At 32.8% G+C, this 12932-nt stretch overlaps 2 protein-coding genes and 1 long non-coding RNA gene across 3 annotated transcripts in view; 2 read left to right on the top strand and 1 right to left on the bottom strand.

Moving 5' to 3' along the window:
• LOC127864689 (uncharacterized) overlaps positions 1 to 12932 on the top strand; it is a 258986-nt gene that overhangs the window by 104003 nt on the left and 142051 nt on the right. The gene's annotated exons all lie outside the window — the stretch shown is intronic.
• Positions 1 to 12932, top strand: part of LOC127864683 (uncharacterized) — a 335102-nt gene that overhangs the window by 205176 nt on the left and 116994 nt on the right. The window lies entirely within an intron of this gene.
• Positions 8185 to 11353, bottom strand: LOC127864701 (uncharacterized). Its single transcript, XR_008042223.1, has 3 exons — positions 11312 to 11353; positions 8892 to 9068; positions 8185 to 8206 (listed from the first exon to the last, which is right to left on the bottom strand). It is a non-coding gene; the product is annotated as an uncharacterized LOC127864701 (long non-coding RNA).

Here is a 12932-nt window from a genome sequence, read left to right as displayed (position 1 = left end):
GACTAACTCAAACCTCAGTAAATAAGTAACCAGGATAAATATACGTTTAGGTAATTAAGATATAAAACATACATATAAAAATTTACATGTTCCCTGTCTGCCGAACCCGATCCATGGACTATAGCCACTAGAGGTTCCTATGTACCTATGTAGCCGGATTGCGCCCTCAGAGCGCCCAACACCGACACAGATCACGCTACTCTCCGGTCAAACACAATACTACATATGACTGCTGCCTTTGTCACCATATTATCAAAATCATTAACGTGCAAAATGGAAACTTTCAACTGTCCTTTCACTTCATACATAAGCCATTGCCGATCTTCAATGATCGCTTATTTCCGAGAGATGCATTTTATTTTTTTCAAACTTCGAATTTTGATATATGTTTAACTTATTCATTTAGATTACATTATTTTCACTATAAATATTGACTTTGATCCAATTATCATCTGAAAAATACGATTTCGCGATTTCTTCAAAGATCGAGCGAGCCTTTTTACCTGTTTACTTATATATATCTAATTTAAGGCTACACAGATGTGAAGTTGTCGTGGCCGAGTGGGTAAGGCGATGAATTAAAAATGTTTTGGGATTTTCCCGCGCAGGTTCGATTCCTGCCGACATCGCATACTTTTTGCGACGCGTTTTATTTCTTTTCTAACGTAATTTGATTTAATATAGCACATAAGCTATGTTTATTGTTAAATATGTTGAAAATTGTATGCACATCCTTCAATTTTAAAATTAAAACAACGTTATGGCTAAATTGATTAATTTACTGCTGAAAATACGAATGATGCATGTTGCATTTTTATTTTTATTTAAAAAAGTAAACGGTAAATTTGTCTATTTTTTTGTATTTTTGCTGTATATAGTGTTTCTATAAAAAAAAAAATAAAATATAACTTAAATGATACTATTTTGAATTTTATGACACTTTGTTTTTAACCGACCCAATTTTTACTTGGCTGATATCACTTACATTTCATGGCGCTATTCCATCAGTTAAAATTTGTAAAAAATAAATGTCTGTGAAAGAAAACTTATTTCATCTTGTTTAAACTTTAAACACCTTTACTGCATCTGTACACACCAACTGCATGCCCATATTTGGAAATTTGAATGAATAATGGAACTTTTATATACCCCAGGGGTGAAAATAAACTGGACAAAAGCCGAGCGTGAGGGTGGTTTTGAAAAAATCGGTTTATTTTTTTTAAGCATGGAAAGCCTACCTACAAATTTGCATGTAGTTTAGTGAAATGATGCTGATTAGGAAAATAATTAATTTAATTATATTTGGATATGTGCCCATTAGAGGTGCGCAAGCTTAAAAAGGTAGAATTACCGAAATTCCCGTTCTTACACGTTGTAGCATGGATCGGGTATTGAACACGATACACGTGTGTATTAGCACCCTACTGTAGTCCCGGCGGGGTTATCAACTGCACCAATACACCGGTAAGCAACCAGGGGAATATCATATGAAAAAAGAACTATCATGCATGTTTGATTTGTTAAAGTGTGTCACAAAATTTCCCTAACTGCCGATGTCGGCTATAATTTCGGTATAAACATGCAAAGAAATTAACATATATATAATGTTATTGCCGATATGTTATTGGACATTTTGTATGTCAAATGTTCATTATTTGTATTAAAATTAAGACGATTGTATTGAACACGATACACATGTGTATTAGCACCCTACTGTAGTCCCGGCGGGGTTATCAACTGCACCAATACACCGGTAAGCAACCAGGGGAATATCATATGAAAAAAGAACTATCATGCATGTTTGATGTGTTAAAGTGTGTCACAAAATTTCCCTAACTGCCGATGTCGGCTATAATTTCGGTATAAACATGCAAAGAAATTAACATATATATAATGTTATTGCCGGTATGTTATTGGACATTTTGTATGTCAAATGTTCATTATTTGTATTAAAATTAAGACGATGCTTATTTGCCAGAAAGCGTTTATTTCAAATTCAAAACAAGCAATAATCATACATAATACCAAAATATAAAACTAACAAAATGACAACACTCTCGCTTAACGCAACGTTCAGAAGCACGCGCACTTAACAAAATTATTGCAACTAATGCAAGATGTAATTAATATGTGACTACATGTACTTGCTATACAACCAGTATCATGCGAAAATTGATCTTATTTAATTGTGGTTCCCTCTTTGAATTAATGTTGCCTGTCGACTTTTAGAATAATGTGTCAGTAAGAAATGTATTGCTTGCTCTACAACCAGCATCATGCGAAAATGGATCTTATTTAATTGTAAATCCCTCTTTGAACTTAAGTTGTCAGTCGACTTTTAGAATAATGTGTCAGTAATAAATGTTTTTCTTCAGTTTCACATGTTTTTCTAAGAAAATTTAGTGAAAGATGCAAATGTGTCTTATTTATTTTTTCTGTGTCTTCAATGTATCTTATTTATATGTGACTGCGTGCTTATTTTTTTTTTCAAGAAATGAAAGATGCAAATGTGTCTTATTTTAATTTTATCCATGTCTTAAATGTCGCTTATTGATATAAGATAAAATGATATACTGCCAGTGTCATGCAAAAAAGGATCTAATTTCTTAATATCCACATTCACGCTTTGTTCTTTATTAGCACCGTCTTTAATTAGGCTCTATTTAAAGTACAGATTACTGTGAACTTAATAATTGTGCAACGGTGATGTTGATCCATTATCGTTGTTAATTTAAAATGTAGACAACAAGTTAGCAATTAATGAAATCAGTTATTTTGGAAGTAAATCTAATTTTTTCTGTACAGTAGCCAGGTGGATGTGTATTGAGCGGATAAGATAGGGATCACCACAACAAGTTTCTAATACACAGTATAGACTTCCCCTATTATTGTATTTGTTATTTTCCTGATTGGAATAAATAAAGTGTTAAAGATCATTTCATGTGAAAAGCAGGATTTCTGACATAATTTCAATCATTTTGCTTTTATACACAATTTCATGGAACAATGAATATATTGGCGCGATAGAACACAATTTATAAATCAAGCTGACAGTATAGTATCAGTTTTTAATTATGTGTAATTTAATTCGCATCTCTCCCTTAACTCGTTCAATGACACGTGAACTTATATCAATTATAAAACATCACGTGCATCATTAAAAAAAATTTTGTAATTATGAAAACATGTTATATGTTCTACATGGTTTTGTTTAGTTTTTTTTCTCAACCAGAAAGACATTATAAAACATTGTTATATATAAAGCGCTTTACTTTTCTACATTACATAAAGATATATCCATTTTTTTGTTAAGTGTACGTGCTTGACATATTTATAAAAAGGCAGTATTTATTTTTGTAATAAAATCGAAAATTGACATTTAATTTGATGCAATCTACATTGTTTAGCGGCCAAGCGCAGTATTCCGCTCTCGGCGGCCGATGGTGTATTGCAATATATACAATGAAAAGCTGGGTTTCTGACATAATTTCAATCTTTTTGTTGACGCGGAAGTGCTTTTTGGTGGCCAAAATGCTATTGTTCCCTTTATTTAAACCTAAATCAGTATTTTTTTACACTTGAAGGTTTGTACAGCGGGGATTTCGGTACCGGCGCGGGTTTATGTGCTTGTTAAGAATTACCGAAATCCCCGCTAAGAGGCAACATATGCTGATTTATGCTTTGATTAAACATTGATAACTAAATTGCAAAAGTGTATAGCATATTGTAAATAAGGTAGTACGATATCATTTGTTTCATCAGATTTGTTTGGAAAATACTTTCTGAAGACTTATTATTACTATGTCATGTTATATTTACATATACTTTTGTGTAACCAATGTTTTAAATGTACATTTTACCTTTTTTACATTCGTTTACACATTTTTCACATTAATAAACTATTTAATAATGGAAAAAATATTCTAATAAAAGTGTTTAAATGATTAACACTAATATGATTGTGTACAAATCAACATTAATGCAAAGCCAAAACCCAAACATAATGACATATAGACCCTTTAAGGCGTAATATGGGGGATTGGCGTAAACATGGGTGATTTCGGCTCTGGGCGTACGAATGTAGCAGTACCGAAATCCCCGCTAATTATTTTCCAAAAGAAGTAACCGAATGGGAGATAATACATGTCACTGGTTGCTAATGAAAAAAAAACACTATAATAATTTTGTTGACACTTGAAGGTTTGTACAGCAGGATTTCGGTACCGGCGCGCGTTTAAATTCTAGTGTAGAATTACCGAAATCCCCACTGAGAGGCAACTTAATGCTGTCAAGAGTGCTTAATAATTAAAGTTAATATCATTTTTTTGCACCTTAACATTCATGTGAAGTCAAAAACCATTCATACCGATGACCTATTGACCCTTTAAGGCGTAAATATGGGGATTTCGGTACTAGGCGGGCGAATGTAGAATTACCGAAATCCCCTTTTCATCATCGCACATTAGTGTAACATAAATTTTAACACAATATATGTAGGGAAACTCATATGATTCTCGTAATGTGAAAATGATTATTATGCTATAATTCGACCACGAAACTTGACGTGACTTAATACCGGACATTATGAAATGGAGCTACGCTGGCCGTATTTGACATAAGACCCATTTTCGCATATTATCTTATCAATGCTTATATGAATTTGATTGCTATAATCTAATGCGTATTCGACACGGAATTATTGTCAAGGTTTTTCATTTTGTCAATATTTATCATAGCAGGGGACATTGCTGACATCAATATGGATACTGTTTTCATTTTCTGTCGAAAAATGATATGACTTATTATCAAGATTATTTTATAGTACGGTAGCGTTCTCTAAACAAGTGAGATTTATTTGTACTGGTAAATTGCTCTTATACTCACCATTCGGACTCGACGATCGGCTCGAATAAAAATGTTAGTCGCTTAAAAGTACAAATTCATCATATTGAGCACGATTATTATTATTATTATTATTATTATTATTATTATTATTATTATTATTATTATTATTATTATTATATAGCTTTTAGAAACTTATACCTTAAAAAAAATCCAATTGGAAAAAAAAATCCCATGGGAAAAAAATCCCATGGGACAAAAAAATCCCATGGGACAAAAAATCCCATGGGATTTTTTTTTTTAAACACGATTTAACGCGTTGAAATCGCGAGAAATGCTCATGATTTGTTAAAAGGTAGTGTTTCTGAAGGTTACATGAATAAATCTCTAAAAATAAGAAAAAATCCCATGGGATTTTTTTTTCCCATAAAAAAATGGGATTTTTTTTCTATCAAAGTAAATTGAACGAAAATAAGCACAAATGCTTTAACAATGCTTAAAATCGATAACTAAGCACAAACGAACGTGTTTTATGTTTTTGAAAATCCCATGGGATTTTTTCTCCCATAAAAAAAGCTGGAGAAAAATCCCATGGGAGAAACCAAAATTCCCATGGGATAATGAAAAATCCCATGGGAAAATACAAAAATCCCATGGGTACCCCAACTTTGCAAATAAAGTTCATAGTGAAGAAAACGCATTTAACAAGCAAAAATAACCAATTATTAATCACAAGTTAGACTTTTATCTTATACTTTATCACAAATAAGCAAACCTTCAAGAAAAAGGGTACTTAAGTTTGCGAAATTTCGGTTTCGCAAAGTTTTTCCGGTGGCCGTTCCCTATGGATTTATAGATTTGAATATTTTGTTGGTGCGGGTTTATGTTTCCAGTTTTGTAATATTTCACGATGAAGCAACGCAGTAGAAAGATAAAAACATGCAACTAAACAAAACGATGGAACATTTAATACTCAAAGTAACAAAAATAAGTTTCATATTTACCTTCTTAAAGTGACAGTTCGCGGAATAGATCGTTTTTTTTGCATATAAATCGTATAGCTAGAAATAAACTTTTTATACATTAATTGAAATCTATTTTATATCGAGGTTGACATCGAAAACCTGATCAAAATCGGTTTTGAATCGATACAATAATATATAAGGGATCATAAATACATGCAATTGGCGAAAATAATTGCAGCGTCTCAAGTTGTGCAAATTATATATATATTTACCTTTCGCTAAACATTATAAGCATATGGAAGAAAAATACATATATTAAGCAAAAACGTAGCGTTGCAACTCAGTTTCCGTCTGTAACAGATGTATTTGCATGTGTTCTTATCTTCTCTCCGCTAAATTCGCCCGTATCCCCATTTTTGTTTTTTTAGGTTTGAAATAACGTGTCGAATCGTGAATAATAATTATGTCGTTTTCGTACTTTACCATACTCGGCCCCAAACTGAACATCACTATATTGTTTGTTTTCAACCGATTTCAACCGGATTTTCAGTGGTATCCTCAATGAAAACACGTTTTCGTACGATTCTGCCCATATATATAGCTATGACCGGGCCGCGAATTGACACTTTAAGTGGCAATAAAAAATGTTACAAAATCATGCACATTGCAGATGATTACAATGCTAGCTCATCTTTATATATTTACTGTGTTAAAAAAATGTAGGACATTAATGTCGGTATAATTGCCTGTATGCCGGTTATAATTGATGGCTCATTTATTCGCGTCACATTTAAACATATTCACTGTCTCGTTCAATATATGTTGGCAAAAGAAACATTATTATGTTTTCGCCTTTACCGGGGCGCATGAAGTTTCAGTTCGTAACAAATACAAACAATGTTAATTAAATCCCATATTGTAAGGATCCGACCGCGGTTGACAACCATTAAACTTTTTTATAATAATATATACTAAAACTTGCTTTTTGCGAGAAAATCGATGTCGAGGGTCGAGCTTGTTTGTCTCCAAGTGTGATGAAGAAAGTCAAACCTGATATCATAAAAAGGAACTGTGATTGTAGTTCGTTGAATCATCATGAATACGTGTTTTAAGGATTTAACTCAGTCCGAATCCATTCGAGCATTTGAAAGCAAAACATGTGTTTCGTCTTCAATATCGTTTTGTTGACAACACACACTATTGTCTAGCGCAACTTTAGCATCAGCATGTTATCCTTTTTTTCTGTGCTCTGAACAAAAAATACATACAAAAGTGATGGCAAAGTGTTTGGTAAGGAGGTGAACACAATGAACCATTTTTTAAAGACGTGTTCATATCATCATAGTATTCCGTTTAAGCACAGTGTATTTTGCCTAAGACAGACTTTCGTTACAACACAACTCCTTCTGTATTAATTTATCTCTAACTTATGCAGGGTAAGCATTAAGCAGATGTAAACAATTAAGAATAAGTTGTTTTAAACACAATAGAACAGCATAGTTTTAATATAAGTGAGACACCCATCGTGATTTATACTTTTACAAAGAATCATTTATTTAATGCAGATGTATGTTATTGGTAATGGTAACTATGCACCTATGCAAGCATATGTTATTGGTTGTGGTAAATATGCAGGGGCAATTCATACACATCAAAATATGTTTATAATATTTCCATCGCAGTATTAATATAACGGGCTCAGCATTGGTATCCATAAATGTGTTATAATAAGTGAATAAGTACAATTAATAAAAAACCATTCGACACAGAAACGAATTTCGTGATTCCACATTCTTCTGCAAAATGCTTCAATAGAGTTAATGTAAAGTCATATAAAGAATATACCACATGTATGACACAAATCAAGGTAAGCGTTGCTGAATAATATTTATTAAGTATTGTCAACAAAAGAAAACATTTTTGGTACGTGTTGTTCTGTATTGTGTTCCATTTCAGCTGTACTCAGTTCACGGAATTCCATTGCGAGCCAACGTAATTGCCTTTACCGTCCACGGAATTCCATTGCGAGCCAACATCATTCCCATATCCGTCGACATTATTCCCTTGCGATCCTACGGCATTCCCATACCCGCTTACGGAATTACCTTGCGATCCGACGTTATTTCCTCGCCAGCCGCCCCTTTAATAATAATAATTACGACTTACAATCGTATTTTAAGTTAGTATTTCATCATTTTTTATATAAATGTAGTTTCTTAACTAAGATAAAACTAAGTTAATTTGAGTGTGTTTATGACTGTATTACCAGCTAGTTTATATGCAACTATTTAACATTGCATGTGATACATGAAATTAATGTGTCATTTAAATCAGTATTTAATAAATACATAAACGGTAAGAACCACTTATAAACTTACATGGTCCAGGCCAATAGGAACCTACAAAAATAAAGTGGTTTCGTATCAACAATGCATACTTTGAGCTTTTTGAAATGTTATACATGTTCTGGAAAATATGGAGCATATGCTTAAACGACCTTAATAAAATAATACATGAAATCAACCGATCAAGGGTGTTATTTAATAACAAACTATTGGTGGTATGACAAAGCCGTTATATCAATACTGAGTTAATAAAATGTTTTTGTTTTATTCGATAATAAATGATTCAACAAGACACTAGTTGATGTTTGAACATTGAATTAACAGTTATATAAAACTTAAATAAATTGTGTGTATTTATTACGAATTCAATTTAAATACAAAAACAATACTTTAAATGAATTCTATAATTTGTAGAAAAGTTAAATTGAAATCGTTATACGTATTTCTTTCAATTCTATTATTTATAGCAGTATTCTTTGAAAGACGTTCATAACCAGATTATATTGTATATACACATATACATAAACGTCTTACTAAGGTCTGCATTTTCTGAGCTGCTTTCCTGCATATAATTCAATACTGCTTGGACTGTGTTCTTGTTTGTTATAAATGTGTTGTCCTTACTTATGCCAATTTCATCATAATACAACATCTCAATTCAGTTGCTTCCTAGTAGTTGCTATATGATATCGGTAGTGTATTAATTAGGATACAAACACATATACCATTGTTTTCTTACCTTGATATTGTTGTGGCCCATAGTTCTCATATTGCGGCAAATATGAGTTCCAATACCCTCCCTTTCCAGCAGGTTGTTGTGGCAAATACGAGTTCCCATATGGTATCCAACTACTCAACGCAACGCCGCAGCATGACACGAGCAGCACAAGTGTGACAGTTGAGAACATCGTTTTACCTAGAGTGACAAGTAGATGACAGGTTATGTATTGGTATTGTGGTCTCTTAACGGATTTAGACTTAAGACAAGAGCAGTCTTAGCTCAAGTCATTAAGCCAAGTCTCAGAGTTGCTGAGCGTTCTTCAATATTCCAGAGTTTGACGATACCAATGCGTATCGAAAACATGTATCGTTTATAGTAATTATTTTTTAAATTTGATACGCTATTTCGCAATTTCCGCAAGTATTGTACTAGAGAACTAATAACATCAGAATAAAACAGAAGAAAAAAAACAAGGTTGATATGAATCAAATATAGTTGTTAAAATATAACTATTGTATTTTTATTATGTTTGTTCACATTTAATCATGGTCTAATTGTGTATTCTATACGATTGGTATCATAATTAAATGCCAAACACTTTTTACTCGTTAATTCCATAATTTGACTGTTATAACATTCAAATACGCCTGGTGCGTCCGGTCATATACTTTTTAACGTATTTTTTTGTCTGTTCTTTTTATAATTTATAAAGTGGATAGGAAACGATTCAACAGGAGCGTAGGGAGTGCATAAACATAGAGGACGTGGATGTTGTATAAGGGATGTGTTGTCTGCTGAAAGGTTATCACATACAGACTGTTTGCGAATGAGTTTATAATGTCTACAAGTTACTCCATGTTTTTGTTAGAAAAGCAGTGATAAAAAATGTCATTTCAAAATGCATGTACTTACTTCATGGACCGAGATAATCTGTATATTAAATAATTATTAAGTGTTTAACATAAGTATTGGTTTGTTTCACTCATTTTCATGAACTTTATTAAAAGTGTGAAACAATAACATTACGATGTGTTAACCTCGATGACCTAAACACAATTACTTTCGCATATGCATTTTTAAGTATTCCTGCAAGACCGTTACACATTTTAACGTATTTGTCTTTGTAAAACGTACACATTGGATAAAAATGTGCTTGCTATTAGTTCGACAAATAATGGTCGGGTTCAAATAATGTCTCTATTGATTATATTTTATACAAAAGAAGTTAAAACAAGCATCCGCCAATTTTGCTAGAGCTCCTGATATTGATCTTACATATCTTTAGTAATCAGGAGATGTAAAATAAATATGTATGAATAACCTCTTGTGCCAGTTGGAGTTAAATAAGTAATTTAACACGTCTCCATGACAATAAGAGTACTTAATAAATCATGCTCGCGGCCCAGTTTTTTGACGCTGCCTCATATCTAAATGCACGCGCGGGGATATTTGCATCAACAGTCGCAGATAATAGCAAACTATCCGTAAAGATTTCATGATCCTACCTAATAGTGATTGTTTGTGGCAAACTGATTAAACTAAATGATTTCGCTAAAATGAAAACAATGAGTGGTAATTTGGAAAGTGACCCATGACATTCAAATATTTCCTGCAATACTGTTAAGACAATATCATAAGTTGTGGCTGTGTAGACGTTACACACCGTATCATATGCGACAAACTTTAGATGCATGAAAATAGTTAACACGTAAGAACAATACAGTTCTGCTACAAATGGTCTTTTAAGATAAGTTGTCTAATCACAATACAGCTTGTTTAACCCTTTCCCACTCAGAGGCAAAGTGAAAATGGCTAAATGCAAACAGCATAAAACCAGAACAGCCTGCGAGTAACTCGCAGTCTGTTCAGGGTTTATGCTGTTTGCTTCTACTCGGTCACTAAGGGTAGGAAATGAAGCCTTTAAAACTTGAATCTAGTAAGAAAGGTCTTAAATTTAATTTAACTTTCTAAGGGACTAAAAACACGTCAAAATACGTATCTAAGTGGTAAAGGGATAATTGAGCACAGATACTTGAACAGACCGAAAACAAAAGCTCGATCCGCCCATTAAGTTTTTTGTATAAAACACGTATTCGTCTTTTCCGCGATCGATTTTTTCCCGACCGGATCATGGCAAAGAACTGCATATGCTTATAGTATAAGGTAGTTTGATTCATAACTGGCTAATATCAAACTCAATAAACCCGTCGATGCAAAAATTATTACTGAACGAAATATTGACAGTGTAGCAGTTACTGTAAAAAATAATTTTTATGTAATTGCAAAACTGTATCAGCAGTATGCTTTGCTTTAAATATTGTAAAAGTTGTGTTATCACATAATAAAAATATTTACAATGCTGGTATCTTTGTTATTTGAAAAATGTAACGTATTAACTACATTTAAGACATTTTTAAATTTATAAATTGAATACTTACCTTGGTCGTTGCTCTGACAATCTGAGAACTCGATAATAAATCTAGAATGCATACGTTTATATACCTGTTTGGGATTAGATTCATGCTTGGTTTGCAATAATTAATGTGCTAATTACCTCTGTTAATCTACGTCGAACATGTGCATTGAAATGTACCGTGAATATTAGCAACATATGAGGAAGTAGCATAATCTCCAGCTTATTTTATGACAGGTGTACACATAGTACCTCCACGTGCGTTAAAGCTACTGGCACGAAATATTTCTATCGTAATTGTCATATCAATCACATGTTTTGACCAGTATTGACCAGTATTGTCAAGTTAAAATGCAGCCATCTAGTAATCTACGTGCACAATAATTTAAACAGGTGAATATTGAAAACATTGAGACACCAAGGATGGATCTTGTGTAACACAAGCTTAGTGCTAAACAGTTTGTTTTTTAATAATAAATGAATATTAAGTTGACATATAAAACATATTTTGAAGATTATTTATTAATGTTCATTATTGATATATATATAACTGTGAAATTATGCATGAGAACTTTGAGAGTATTAACCGCAGATACACATTTTAAAAGTACACTATCCTTTAGAACCGGTAATTATGTACTGTCCGAAGAATCAATGTCTTAAAACAATCGGACTTATTCATGGTTATTGGCATTCTGAGTCGGTTTCATTTTAAACGTGTTACTACTCTGCATTATAATACAAAAATGTAATTTGGCCGATTATCACATGATTACAGTGGATAAATAATGTCGTAATACGTTTAAATATGAGCACAGGATTAGCCATACTAAAAATAAATGTTCGCTGATACAGCTGTAAACTGCCTTCCTAGTTGTACACGAATGCAGTCGTTTTAATCATTTATCAAAATTGATTGTGTTCTCCTATAAGAAAACTTTAAATTCCCGAAGAATGTATCGATGTTGTTATCATTTTAAGACGAAGTGAAAAGCTCCGCTTAAACAATCGTACCAGCAAACAGCACACGTTCTCGAAATTGAACTTTCTATTAACCGAAATCATCTAAAACGCGAACTGATGCGCCGTACCCAATTGTTCTCCAATAAGTGTATTTCGCGACATACATTTTATCTTCATGCTTACAATGTTTATATAACTGGATGTGTATTATGACATTGATGTGATTACCATTTGCTTGGTCGCCGTTGCGCAAAGGATATGATGTCCGCTTTTCCACAGGAAGGTCACGGGTTCGATCAACATTGTGGGAGTGTTCTTTAGATTTCCCCCAAAGACACCAAAGTACTGGTTCTAGGTCTAGTAAACTGCCTCGAAAAAGCCTGATACTTTCAATGCTTCGAGCTAAACTAAATAGGTTTAAAACAACAATTTACTTCAAACAATGATTTCCTTATTATCGAACAAAAGTTACGACATTACTGAATCTTGACTTAAACTCAACTGATTCCAGTTATGAAGAATTGTTGAATGTATTTCGCCCCAACATTGTCAGTGACAAAGAATATGGTCAGTACTGCCCACAATTCTGGGTAATAGCGGAAACACTTGTCCAGTCATGTTACTGGCCAAACATTCGATCACAATAATGACCCAAACATGGAGTATACACAGACACAATTTAT

This window comes from Dreissena polymorpha, chromosome 1, assembly GCF_020536995.1.
Source record: "Dreissena polymorpha isolate Duluth1 chromosome 1, UMN_Dpol_1.0, whole genome shotgun sequence".
Taxonomy (NCBI): domain Eukaryota; kingdom Metazoa; phylum Mollusca; class Bivalvia; order Myida; family Dreissenidae; genus Dreissena; species Dreissena polymorpha.
This window is presented reverse-complemented; position numbering and strand designations above follow the sequence as displayed.